Source organism: Chiloscyllium punctatum, chromosome 37 (assembly GCF_047496795.1).
Source record: "Chiloscyllium punctatum isolate Juve2018m chromosome 37, sChiPun1.3, whole genome shotgun sequence".
In the NCBI taxonomy this organism is placed as follows: Eukaryota; Metazoa; Chordata; class Chondrichthyes; order Orectolobiformes; family Hemiscylliidae; genus Chiloscyllium; species Chiloscyllium punctatum.
In genome coordinates this window covers 31,685,406-31,699,926 of record NC_092775.1, presented here as the reverse complement: position 1 = coordinate 31,699,926, position 14,521 = coordinate 31,685,406, and the positions used below count along the sequence as shown (strand labels likewise).

Genomic DNA, 14,521 nt, shown 5'->3' with positions numbered 1-14,521 from the left:
TTGATAACTCCCATCTGTCGAATCACAGGTTTTGAACTACCATAGAACCATGGAATCTCTATAGTGTGGAACCAGGACATTTGGCCCATCAGTCTACACTGACTCTCCAAAGAGCATCCCACCCAGACCCATCCCCACTACCCTACCCCTATAACTCTACATTTCCCATGGCTAACCCACCTAGCCTGCAAATCCCTGGATCACGGTGAAAGTGGTCCTTGCTGAACAGGTTCAGGAGAAACTAAGGCCCTTATGCTGAGAACTTGCACTGTTGGGACTCAGAATAAATCCATCTTACACTTTTGAAGAGACACAAGTAATTCTGTATGTTGCTAAGGAGTGTTCCTTTTATAGATTAAGTGGCAAACTAATCAGCTTATAAACTCACCAAATGAGGAGGGTACTGCCGGTTCCAGGGATCACCATTTGCTAAATACAGTTAAAATCTACTAACTCTGCCAGCTCTCATAATTGTTAATCTTAACAAAAGTTTATTAAACTTAACTTTAAAACTGACATTTTATCTACCATTTTTGCATGTCTTTCAAATTTCACTCCTAGAGATTAAAGGTTCTGATATTTAGGCTCTGCTCCCAATTCTAAGGTTCCACAACCAGCAGAAATAGTTTCTCTCTATCTTTTCTGCACCCTTTAAAATTTTGAAAACTTAATTCAAATCACTCTAAAACCTAGGGGGAACATAACTTTAGTTTGTGAAATCTCTTTATAAGTTAATGTTTGGAGTCCAGAATTCCATATCTATATTTGCACTCCTTTCAAGGCTAATACATCTTTCCTCAGGCTTGGTAGCTGAAACATTTCACAATGCTCCAGCTTTGTATAACTAAAGCTTGACTTCCAACAGTGCAATCTAGTCCTTCTTGCAGCCTGCAGACATAGGATATTGTTTCACATTTCCATCTGCTCCAACAAACGTTTCCAGTACAGCATCCAAGAACCCTAAACCCAACTCTCCCCCTGTGTTCTGTAGATATTGAATATTTCACATGTCAAAGTCACTGTCTACATCATTGCTAGAACCTGATCCAATGATATTCACCTTTGGAAAATACAGGTTAGCTTCAAACATGGTCAGCTCACTTTAAGTAGTACGAGCTACTCACGTATTAGCTCCATACACAGCTAGACAACAGCTTATTTATTGTAATCAAGATTTTGAAATCACTTAAAGTTACAAGCCATCAAAGTTGGTGGGAACTATCAGATTAAGCCCCATCATGTTTTCACCTAGATTCAATATCTGGTGCCGTGTGAAAACACTGATAGTTTTTCATGTTTTCGACAAGATGAAAAACTAACTTCCAATTTCTATAGAGTGAAAAAGTTAACTATTTTCTAAATGTATGTCATAGAGTTTTAAGACCTAATGGATCAGAGAAAGTGGAAGTGTATTCGCACGGTGTTGGTTTTCTGATTGCAATGCTATAACAGGGACAATTGAGCTTAAAACTGACACTAAATGAATTAAAATTAATTGTGTGAAGGTTTAAGGGATTAATGTAGTACAAACAGCTTAGTTGACTGTGCCCATTTTATTTAATCTAATGCATTTTGTAAAAAACGCAGTTCACACAGAATCCTGATCATAATTTTTGTCTTCCGCAGCATGTGATGACATCAATTACCTGAATTTCTGTCTTAGTGTCAATTTGGTTGGTTTTTGTTATTTTGTGAGATGGATATTCCTGGAATCCAAAGTTATAGGAGATGCTTTGGATTGATTTTAGCCTGGATAGGAAAGAGTTAAAAATTTTACTAAAAGAGATCTTTTCCTGCTTGAATTAGTTAGGCCAGATTATTAAACCACAAAGTAGTTTAAAACCAATAATCTTAAACAGGTATGGATTTAAATAATGTGCAAAAGTCTTCTGTATTGTGGCACATTGCAAATAAATAGCATGTTAAACCCTGTGTCCAAATCAAAGGGGATTTTTTCATACCATATCTTATCAAACTTGCCTCATTGACAACCTAGCCTGCCCTGTGATATCTGTCATGTTAGATTCCAGCCCCATCTTATCACACATGATACCCAGAACAACTTATCATTGACTCGATATCAACTGAAAGACCAGCATCGCTTCTGTGTGAGTCAACTACAAAAGGCTAGTGTGCACTGGACAATCATTGACATTTTGATGCTCAGTGAAAGACATTTCCCAAGAGATGCCAGAGAAGGGGAAGTTCGCACCACTATTTTCCGACTGAGACCTGAAGGGTCTCATCAAGGAGTGGTGCAAAGGAGAGGAGTCCTCTTCCTGAAGGATTGGCAGAGGAGGCCATTGACTCTGACCCTGGCAGGTTAGTCTTAGGTTGCTACCCGGGTCAGTGCCATCCCGATGTTCCAGAATAATGGCCAGTAATCCAGAAGAAGTTCAATTATCTCCTTGTCTGTGCCAAAGGAAATGTGACACTATTCTCTGCCTCATCACACTCCCTATCTCTGCTACTATTGCCCCCTCCTTCATAAACATTATCCCACCTTCCTCCAAGCCTATAGCCCCAGTTCAAGGCTCAAGCTTTGCCACTCTTATTATTGGCTGCAACATCTTTCCTCACCTGCTCTAAACAACGGCCTCACCTCACACCATTGACCCCACATGCCCTCTGTACAGCCTACTCAGTTTCTCAGGATACCACCACCTATAGCTCACCTGTAGCAGAAATAACAGCTGCATCACCTGTCTTCACTGCATTCAATTCCTCCCTTTGTCTAACTACAGGAGTCAACCCATAATAGGGCACACAGAGCCTGTATGAGTGGAGGGGTGTCTGACTCCCTATCCTGGTCCTCAAGAAGAAGATTAGGGTTGCTCCTGCAGGATGCTGGGACATCCATGTCCCACCAACCTAGTAAGTACCACTTTTAATTCCCCTCTGACATTAACCCTGCTGTCAGTGTTCTTCATTGCACACTGCTTCTAACAATTAGCCGAGAAGCTTTCTGTCTCTGTTGGCTTGCAGATATTGCCAGCATTTCGATCGCCATGGCAATGAAATAGCCAGCTCCTCCAGAAACTGCCTCCCAGGTTACATTACCAAACCTCCAGGGCCAGCAGGTTCCACTATGGAGCAGGCTCTCTCCACCTCTGCCATCGAAGCAGGAAGTACACTGAGACATAGTGGGAAGGAGAGGAAGAAGAAAACACATTGAGGGCACTTTGGTGGCACAGATGACAATACGTTACTTTGCACTTTTTATATAAATGGCACTGTGTTAACCTTAAATTTAGTTGTTTATATTTCTGCATAGCTCTGAATGTAGCTGTGCCAGCATGAGGCATAACTTGTAACATGAGACCCTGAGGAATCATGACTGTGTTGAGAGCCTGGTGCACCATCTGTAAGAAAGATGAATAAGACATGTATATGCCATTGGCCCTCACTTGACAACATTCCTCTTGTTTCCCTGACCTATATGCTGGTGTGAATGAATTGGGCAGCAATGTCTGGGCCAGCAAAGTGTGCACTTAACAGAGATTAGGGGCAATGTGGGCCTGTGCAGTTGAGGGGTCTGTGTGCAATATTCTTTCCATTTAAAGAGCTTCACATCAGTGGGGTTTGTGGAATCAGTCCCTCACAGGTCGAGACACATATCCCACCCACTCCAAGTGTGGGCACAGCCTTTGTCTTCCCTATTGCACATGCTAGATTGCCAGCATGATCAAAGGCAACAGGGAGTGCTCCGTGGCTTCTGGCCTTCACCTCGATATGTCTGTGAGCACCCAAAGACCCAAATCATCTTCTTGATAGCCCTTCCCTTAACCCCATATGCATCGCACCTCCCCATGTCCCCAACTACATGAGCTCTTTCCCCCCAGATCTTGCGTATGAAGTGACCATTCCAGGTGTGGTCATACACTGTTTTTCCCCCCTTCATGATCAAATCTCATCCATCATATGATACATTTTCCATCAATGTTTTACCATTGCACCCCCCCCCCCACTTCACAAATGTCATCTCACCTTCCCCCAAGCTTGTAGTCCCAGTCCCAATGAGTAACTGTCAAGTCTCATTCCCAGTCTAGCAGATCCCTTGTTTCCCTTTCTCTTAGTTTCTGTGGAAGTATTTGATGGCCTGACCATGGTCCACCCGTTGAGCATCTTAAATGGACAGCCTTGGGCAACAGGAGTCCAGACCTCGATTGTTTATCTCCTCGATCACATTTGCCCTAACCACAGACAGGCAGCAATAGAGCTGAAGGGCCAAGTGTGACTCATTCGCTGGATTGCAGAGGCACGGATCCTCTGATGGAGAACACCAGGACTGGATGCCTGACAGTCACCAATCCCCTGGACTGGTAGGAGAGGCTGCCCTTGACTTACTGTATCAGGATTCCCTGACTAACAATACATTCATGGACTCCAGTGGGAACTACTCCCAGAAGACACGGCGGCACAGTGGCAAGCACTGCTGCCTCACAGCGCCAGGGACCCGGGTTCAATTCCCACCTCAGGCGACTGGCTGTGTGGAGTTTGCACATTCTCCCCGTGTCTGCGTGGGTTTCCTCCAGGTGCTCCGGTTTCCTCCCACAGTCCCAAGATGTGCAGGTCAGGTGAATTGGCTATGCTAAATTGCCCGTAGTGTTAGGTATAGGGGTATGGGTGGGTTGCGCATCGTTGGGTCGGTGTGGACTTGTTGGGCCGAAGGGCCTGTTTCCACATTGTAGGTAATCTAATCTAATCTAAAAAGACTTTGAGACATAGCTGCTGGCTTTCTGGATATGCAGTATGTTTATCACATAAACTGCTGGCACATGGTGAGATTGATGTAGCACACAGCTGTTCAGAAAGATGTCCAAATCCTTGACTGTGGACTGCTGACCAGATACATAAACTGTCTGGTTATGTGACAGCAGTAATTGGCACAACACGGTAAGGCAAGCCAAAGCATGGATATTGCGAACATGCAAATAAGCACTACATTGGCAAGCATATAGAGAGCAAACAGGCAGCTCTGACATGCAACCCAGTCCAGTGAATGAAGAGGTCCCTGTCCAAGCATGCTGTAGCATTTCAAAGCTAGCTTCTGGTGATCTCTGCAATGCAAGTCTATGCTCCATTAGTGGCCTGTAAGTGAATTGGCAAAATACCATGATGATCATGAAGTGCTGACAAATGCCAAATGCCATTGTCCATAGGTAAAGGCTGAGTGTGCCTGGTGCCTGTGGATCATGCCTGGAGCTGCTGTTGGTCCTCTTTGAAGAAATGCACTGCTTTCCATGTTGAATATTCTTGACATCTAGCTGCTTTGGTGCATTTGCTAAGATAGGAATGTAAACGTTAATGAAATAATTTTGACCATTAACTATGCTTTTAATCAGCAATAATCCCCTGTAATCAGTAACCCTTCACCACATAGTTAGAACTCAACATACTGCTTTTTGTTTATCAATGCACCATAGAAAATATTCTATCTGGATGTTCCATGCGTGTTATAGCAACTGCTGTCCCCAGGACTGTAAGAAACTACAGCCCAGTCCATCATGCAAGCCAACCTTCCATCTATTGATTCCATCTACTCTTCTCAATGCCTTAGACTGGCAGTCAACATCAAAGATTTCTCCCACCACGTTTTTAATCTTTTCAAACCTCTTCCATCAGGAAGATAAATGCTTAAACTTATGTATTAACTGGTTCAAGAACAGCTTCTTCCCTGCTATTATTAGACTACTGAATGGACCTCTCAAATTTCAAATCTAATGTTGATCTTATTTATTGTGCACCTTCTTTGCAGTCACAACTTTGTATTCCTCACTCTGTTCTATCACCCTATGATCTTTGTATGTTACGATCTGCCTGTACTGCATTCAAAACATTTTTTCACTGTACCTATGTACATGTGACAATAATAAATCAAATCAAAAAAGCATAACAATTAGAACAAAATGCTCCAAAAAAGTTGAGAGTCCTTGCTGGATGTCCCTTCCAGTTCTGCCATAAATACTACTATCACCCATATAACTCCGATCCTTACAAGATTTTGCCCAAAATGTTGAATGGCTGCCACAAAACTAAAGAAAAAGTAAGTTGCGCAAGAGGTAGAGATTACATCATTATGACAAGCCAGCTAGTACAATATGTACAAATGCATTTCTCCCAACCTCACCCTTTTCATAAAAGAAATTGCATGCCCTGCGACAAGTTACCCAATATTTTTAACAAAAAAAATCACCATTCATGAATAAAAACTATTTACTCATTCTACTCAGTCCCACTTTTGTCAGTCTGTACACATAAATGTCATTCATGATTTTAAGATTAGATTAGATTCCCTATAGTATGGAAATAGGCCCATTCCCACAATAAGTCCACACTGACCCCTCCAAAGAATAACCCACCCAGACCCCTACTCTATCTTTACCTGGTCTAATACACCTAATAGTATGGGCAATTTAGCATGGCCAATTCACCCGAGCTGCACATCTTTGGATTGTGGAGGAAACCAGGGCACCTGGAGGAAACCCATGTAGATATGGGGAGAGTGTGCAAACTCCACACAGACAGTCACCTGAGGTAGGAATCAAACCCAGGTCCCTGGTGCTGTGAGGCAGCAGTGCTAATCACTGAGCCACCAGGCCACCCATCTCTCAAGTGTTCAGGTCTTCTAGTGACATGCATCAGATTGTTGTCAGTTTGTCTGGTATCTGCTCATTCCTGGGGTGATGTTTCTTACCTGGATGTATTGCTCCCCTAGGGATTGCTTGATCAGAATGAGATGCTTATCTTTTAGATGAAATGTCTCTGCTGGGTTGATATTTTTCAGAACATGTTGAGCAGTTGTTGCTAGCTTATGATTTGAGTGAAGGTTGCTTCTTGTTCTGTGCTTCAATACTACACATCCTTAACAGATGGAGCACATGTTCTAATGATAAATTAGTCAATAACTAATTCACAATATGAACAAATCATGCTTTCTGATCTGGCCGTTGCACCTCTTCTATGACTCACCCTGGATCTGAGCGATGTCCTTTCACTATCATGACCTACATATTTTACTTCAAAGATTTTCAATTACTTTTATTTTTATTTATTTTGTTTTTTTTCCACTTATCATGCTTTTCTTCAGGCTTAGCCTGTGCAACGATTCAGCAAAGATGCTGCGTTGGCTGAGTGAAGACCCAACGTCATCAAGAAAGGAGTGCCTGCAGCACTGATACCCTGCCCACTCCTGACCTACATCAGACACTCCATCTCACTCCACTCCATCTCACTCTGCATTCAGTGGAGATCATTGTTAAGCTTCAATAGCAGCTGATGAAATGACATTGTCTAGCTTACATCCTCCTTTTGAGGATGTTGCTGGGTATGAAAGGTTTGAGTTATAAAGAAAGGCTGAATAGGCTAGCAGTCTTTCTACTAGAGTAGGAGGTTGAGAAGCAACCCTATTAAAATTTATAAAATAACGAGGGGTATTGATAGAGTTAGTAGTAGTTGGCTTTTCCCTTGGATGGGGGATTTCAAGACGAGGGGGAACATTTTTAAGGTGAGAGGAGAGACTTTTAAAAGTCATGAGAGGCACATTTTTTAAGAGGGTGGTTCATGTGTGGAATGAACTTCCTCAGGAAATGGTGGGTGCAGGTATAATTACAACATTTAAAAGACATTTAGATAAGTACTTGAATAGGAAAGTTTTGGAGAGATATGGGCCAGGAGCAGGCAGGTGGGACTACTTTAGTTTGGGATTATGCTTGACATGGACTGGTTGGAGCGAAAGGTCTGTTTTGGTGATGTATGACTCTATTACTGGGTGTGTGATTAATAGTTCCCTTCAGGCCTTTTGTAACATCATTGCTGCTAACTTCAACATTACTGCAATGCCCAAGTTCAATTTGCGAGCCCCAATGACATGTTGCAAATTGCCTTTGACTGGTTTTGACTTCTAAACAGCTTTACTCTACAAGCAAAGCAAATTGACAGTGAAGCTTATTTCAAATTGTCTGTAGCTGAGCTTTACAATAACTGTTTAATGCATTAAGTAGTGAGGATGTTAATCAATGATATAAAATCATGAGGGGCATAGATAGAGTGAACAGACAAAATCATTTCCCCAGGGTAATGGAATCCAACACTAGATGGCATAAGTTTAAGGTGAGAGGGGATAGGTTTAAAAGGGACCTAAGGGGCAATGTTTTCATGCAGAGGGTGATGAGTGCGTGGAATGAGCTGCCACAGGAAGTCGTGGAGACTGGTACAATTACAACATTTAAAAGGTTTCTGGATGGGTACATGAATAGGAAGGGTTTACAGGGATATAGGCCAAATGCTGGCAACTGAACTACATTAATTTAGGATATCTTTCAGCATGGATGAGTTGGACCAAAGGACCTGTTTCCGTGCTGTAAATCTCTATGACTTTATTACTGCACAAAGTTCAGCATAATTCACAATCCTCAGATACTGACACTCTGCATCCAAATTCAGCAAGACTTGAACAATATCCAAGTTTGGGCTGAAATGTAGCCAATAACAGTTGCACCGCACAAATACCAGGCATCTCCAATAAAAATAATCTAATCAATGACCCTTGATATTCAATGGCATTGTCATTACTGAATCCAACACTATCAACATCCATGGGGTTACCATTGATCAGAAACTTACCTGGACTAGCCATGTAAATACAATGGCTATACAGCAAGTGAGAGGGTAGGAATACAGTAGCAAGTTTCTTAACTCCTGACTCCCCAAAGCCTGTTCATCATCTACAAGGCACAAATCAGGAATGTGATGGAATACTCTCCACTTGCCTGGATGTGTGCATCTTTAACAACGCTCAAGACGTTTGACACCATTTAGGACCAAGCAGCCTTACTGATTGATTCCACATCTGCAAACGTCCATTCCCTCCATCATTGACACTTAGTACACACTGCTGCTAATATCTACAAGATGCACTGCAGAAATTCACCAAAATCCATAGATTGCACCTTCCAAACTCATGACCATTTCCACCTAGAAGGACAAGGGCAGCAGGTACATGGGAACACCACTATGTGCAAGTTTCCTTCTAAACAACTCAACATCCTGATTTGGAAATACATTGTTGTTTCTTCAGTATTATTGGGTCAAAATAACAGAATTGTGAGACTACCTGCAGCAAATTGCCTGCAGTGGTTCAAGAAGGAAGCTCAATACCAACTTCTCAGGGGCAACTAAGAATAAGACCATAAGACCATAAGACATAGGAGTGGAAGTAAGGCCATCCGGCCCATCGAGTCCACTCCGCCATTCAATCATGGCTGATGGGCACTTCAACTCCACTTACCCGCATTCTCCCCGTAGCCCTTAATTCCCCGAGACAACAAGAATCTATCAATCTCTGCCTTGAAGACATTTAGCGTCCCGGCCTCCACTGCACTCTGCGGCAATGAATTCCACCACTCTCTGGCTGAAGAAATGTCTCCGCATTTCTGTTCTGAATTTACCCCCTCTAATTCTAAGGCTGTGTCCACAGGTCCTAGTCTCCTCACCTAACGGAAACAATTTCCTAGCATCCACCCTTTCCAAGCCATGTATTATCTTGTACGTCTCTATTAAGTCTCCCCTTAATCTTCTAAACTCCAATGAATACAATCCCAAGATCCTCAGCCGTTCCTCATATGTTAGGCCTACCATTCCAGGGATCATCTATGTGAATCTCCGCTGGACACGTTCCAGTGCCAGTATGTCCTTCCTGAGGTGTGGGGACCAAAACTGGACACAGTACTCCAAATGGGGCCTAACCAGAGCTTTATAAAGTCTCAGTAGCACAATAGTGTTTTTATATTCCAACCCTCTTGAGATAAGTGACAACATCGCATTCACTTTCTTAATCATAGACTCAACCTGCATGTTGACCTTTAGAGAATCCTCGACTAGCACTCCCAGATCCCTTTGTACTTTGGCTTTACGAATTTTCTCACCGTTTAGAAAGTAGTCTGTGCTTTTATTCTTTTTGCCAAAGTGCAAGACCTCGCATTTGTTCACGTTGAATTCCATCAGCCATTTCCTGGACCACTCTCCCAAACTGTCTAGATCCTTCTGCAGCCTCCCCACTTCCTCAGTACTACCTGCCTGTCCACCTATCTTTGTATCATCGGCAAACTTCGCTAGAATGCTCCCAGTCCCTTCATCCAGATCATTAATATATAATGCGAACAGCTGTGGCCCCAACACTGAACCCTGCGGGACACCGCTCGTCACCGGCTGCCATTCTAAAAAAGAACCTTTTATCCCAACTCTCTGCCTTCTGTCAGACAGCCAATCCTCAATCCATCCCAGTAGCTCACCTCGAACACCATGGGCCCTCACCTTGCTCAGCAGCCTCCCGTGTGGCACCTTATCAAAGGCCTTTTGGAAGTCTAGATAGACCACATCCACTGGGTTTCCCTGGTCTAACCTACTTGTCACCTCTTCAAAGAATACCAACAGGTTTGTCAGGCATGACCTCCCCTTACTAAATCCATGTTGACTTGTTCTAATCAGACTCTGCTCTTCTAAGAATTTAGAAACCTCATCCTTAATGATGGATTCTAGAATTTTACCAACAACCGAGGTTAGGCTAATTGGCCTATAATTTTCCATCTTTTGTCTTGATCCTTTCTTGAACAATGGGGTTACAACCGTGATCTTCCAATCATCCGGGACTTTCCGTGACTCCAGTGACTCTTGAAAGATCTCAACCAATGCCTCTGCTATTTCCTCAGCCACCTCTCTCAGAACTCTAGGATGTATCCCATCGGGGCCAGGAGATTTATCAATTTTAAGACTTTTTAGCTTTTCTAGCACTATCTCTTTTGTAATGACAACCTTACAATGGGTAATAAATACTGATCCAGCCAGTGACATTCATGTCCCACGAGTGAATAAAAAAGGTTGTCGGTGTGCCCTGCAATGCAAATTTGTGCTTGCAAATTGATCAGAGAGTTGTGATGATGGTTTCAATGGGCTGGCAGATGCCAGATGCAATGTCTGAGGACAAGTGGTGCATGCAGCTGGTGCCACGGATTGTGCCCCGAGCTGCAGTTTGGTCAACTGCAACATAGACATTGTTCAGACCAAGCAGTGAGCTGAAGTTGTTGTGTACCTGCTCTGGGTTACCTGTCAAGTTTTCTTGACATCTAACTTGTTATATTTGGTAATACAGGAATCTGAATAATATTGAGGCATGTCGAATAACCAACAAGCATTTAACAAGTAATTATCACCACTAATTGGTAATTCGTTGCTGTCCAGTGAGAAACACAATACACTGCTTGTGAAAAGTATAAAGAGTGGTTTTGCATGCAGTGGCAATGTCCCTACCTCTGAGCTAGCTGTCCTTACCCTAAAAGATTCCCCCAAAATATTCCTTTAGAAGACTGTTTGGTCAGTTTCTGTGAGATACAGTCCCTTAATCACCTTTCAGAAAAATGTAGAAGTATTCTATGTTGTGAAATAATCACTAATATGTTCTGTTCTTGCCCATGATTCCCTGCATGGTGAGTTCCCAAACTCCGAGCCAACTGGCTGAGAGCTATTTAGCTGGAGGGAGAGAAAGTCCTTGGCTGATCCAATTTGCACCACTATTACATTCAAATTCAGAATCATTGCCAGGTTGAATACTTCGGAGCAGGAAGACTGTACTATAAACAAGATCTACTGGCATACATCCTGTCCATTTATTTCCCGACCACACTCAGCTTTGCTATTTGTCTCCTTTTTTTCCTCTCCACTACTCTAAATCAGTCTCTCTTGCTCAGGTTATATAATGTTTCGCATTTTAAGACAAATATTCTGCATGCTTTCCTCAAATCTCTGAACTCCTGATACCATTGATCTCCCATAGCTTTTACTCACTGCTACTTTTCTGTTTTTCAAACCTCAGTTGGAGATCATTTTCTCTGTGTATTCTGATTTGTCGATTGAAAATGTCCCTGCTTGTTCTAATCACTGTAGCATGGGTGAAAATCTGGAAACAAGTTGCAAGGCTATCCTTTCAGCCAGGGATATCTATGATAATGATGACACTAAGAGACTGGATAAACACTGGAATAATTTGAAAATAAAACAAAGAATGTCTTACAGTTGTAAGAGCTTTATGGAGTTTCCATGTTATACCCACAAACTCCTTAGTTACTGCACTGTACAGACCTTTACTGTCTGACATACACACAGAGGCTTTGCAAATACATATGTTCAGAATATACTTGTGTCTAACGAAATGGAAATAACAGAATTCTATGTGACAGCCACATACCTGATGTCAGTCAGCAGTGCTTGTCTTGAGCTGATTGCAGAACAAACTAAGCAGTAAGATTTTGGAGAGCTTCTTCTTTTTCTTGGCATGTAAGAGTTTTGCCATATGGAGTAAATTTAAACGCACACTCCACATGCACCATGAACTGTACTCTCAGAACTTTGGGATTTTAACAAGTGACTGATTGATTCCAGAGTTGTGAGGAAACCAAAACTAAAGATTTTAAAAAATCTTTTGGTTTTAAAACATCCATTGAGAAGGTCCAGTTTTCTTCAACAAAGGATGGAACATCTTTCATTCTGTTCCTGCCCGGTCATGCAGGTGGAGATGGTTGATAATTTATCATGACCAAGTCAATAAAAACTATGCACTCACAGCTGCTGCAAGCTGTTCCATCTAATTGCTAAAACCCACAGGTTAAACTGACAACTACTAAACACTCAATGAAATAAAATCCAGGGATACCACGTTGTGCAATAGTCACATTACAGTGTGTTTGTATGTTTTAGAGTACGTACTTTAAAATTCCTTTAGCAGTAACCTGCAAGGCCCATTCTAGTACCCCGTATGCAGGATCATTCACAAAATCTGCTCCAGTGATCTTAAAGCAGTCTGGTTAAATATTCCAAGCCCTCCCACATTGCACCCTTCCTACTCTGTGCATTGTGCATTAAAACTTCAATGCACAATTATACTCTGTATATATCATATCTATCGTTACACTATAAAATGTATTAAAAGTCCAAAATCCCCTGAATTCCATTATTGAGTGGAGTCTCAGGGTTTCCAACTTCCTTCTGGATTCACAAGGTTAGCTCCACAAATCACTGTGGAAAAGGTTAGCAACCCTCCTTCATTTCAGAGTGCTGACCTCCAAAGCTCTGCCAGTGACACTGGAACTCATAATGAGTTGCGACTCCCTCCTAATCACCCCCTCAGACTCCGCCTTGACAATTCCATCAGCTCCAGCTTTCTCCTTGACTCATTTATTCTTTTTGCTCATACATCGAATCATCAATCCATCATTTTACAGTTAGCAAAGAGTGGGAATTGGCTCTCCTCTCTTTAACAGCCTCTCAGTCACAACAACATTTTTTTAGGACAAAGCTATCATGCTCCTATTAAAACATGACTAACTCTATCAAAATGAATTTCTTGACTGAAAGAAGAGGAATTCTATTACCTATTAACCCTAGAAAAACCTAGAAAAATACATGACATTAAGCACACACTTCGGTGTAAGTAATAAACAAAAGGAAAGGTGGACGGGTGTCCTTACAGACTGGAAGGTAAAAGCAGTTGCATGTTAATGTTTTTTAAATCCTTGCACTGTTAGATCATAGACCTGAAAGCCTACCATTCATCTGTTGTTTTGTTTCTTCAAAGGATGGCAAAGTTTATTATGAGGCCTCAGTGGAACAGCGTTACAAGTTGCTCTTTCAAAAGTAAGTGACATCTAAAGTTAATGAGCAATACTGGCAGGAAAAAGAAAGTCTTCCAGTTCTTGCATAGAAATCCCCTTGTCTTGTTTCAGTTCTGCTGTCAAAAAGCAGCTTTAATTTGAGTCCATATGTATATTCCTAGGTCTGATCGTGGTTCATAAGACTACTAACAGGCAGGTGAACTTTTCATCTTCCAACATGTGAAATTATCACAGACATGTTAATTAAACAGAAGACACTGAATTTTCTTGATACCTTACTGAGTTTCAGTGTCTCCTCATAAAAATAAGTTCATTTCAGTTCAGATTGATCATTGTTTACTCATAATAATTTCGAGGGAAGGTGATATTAAAGTGGTATTATCGTTAGACTATTAATCCAGAAACCCGGATAATATTCCAGGGACCTGATGGGTTTTGATCCCATCATGGCAAATGGTGGAATTTGAATTCAATAAAAATCTGGAATGAAAAATCTAATGATGACCCTGAAACCATTGCCAATTGTCGGACAAACCCATCTGGTTCACTTCCTTCAGAGAAAGAAACTGCTGTCTTTACCTTGTCTGGTCTACATATATGTCCAGAGCCACAACAGCATGGTTGACTCTTAATGCCATCTGGGCAATCGGGTTGGGCAGTAAATGCTGACCTACCCAATTCCTTATGAATGAATATAAACAAAATGGTTTTATGAGTTTGGCTTAACCTGGTCAGGTGATCATAGTAGCCATTTGAAGTCAGTGCTTGTCCTTTATAAAGACACTATTGGCCTGAAGATCTGGGGGATAAAATAGGTTGATCTCAAGAGTCAATTTTACCACCATCATAACAGCAGT

At 41.9% G+C, this 14,521-nt stretch overlaps 1 protein-coding gene across 3 annotated transcripts in view; it reads right to left on the bottom strand.

Moving 5' to 3' along the window:
• ripor3 (RIPOR family member 3) overlaps window positions 1–14,521 on the bottom strand; it is a 243,085-nt gene that overhangs the window by 175,372 nt on the left and 53,192 nt on the right. The window contains exon 1 of one of the 3 annotated variants that reach the window (XM_072556546.1): window positions 12,242–12,554. The exons of the other annotated variants lie outside the window; for them this stretch is intronic. The gene's annotated coding sequence lies outside the window, so the exon portion shown is untranslated. Of the gene's footprint in view, window positions 1–12,241; window positions 12,555–14,521 lie in introns of those variants that run through there. 3 annotated transcript variants of the gene reach the window in all.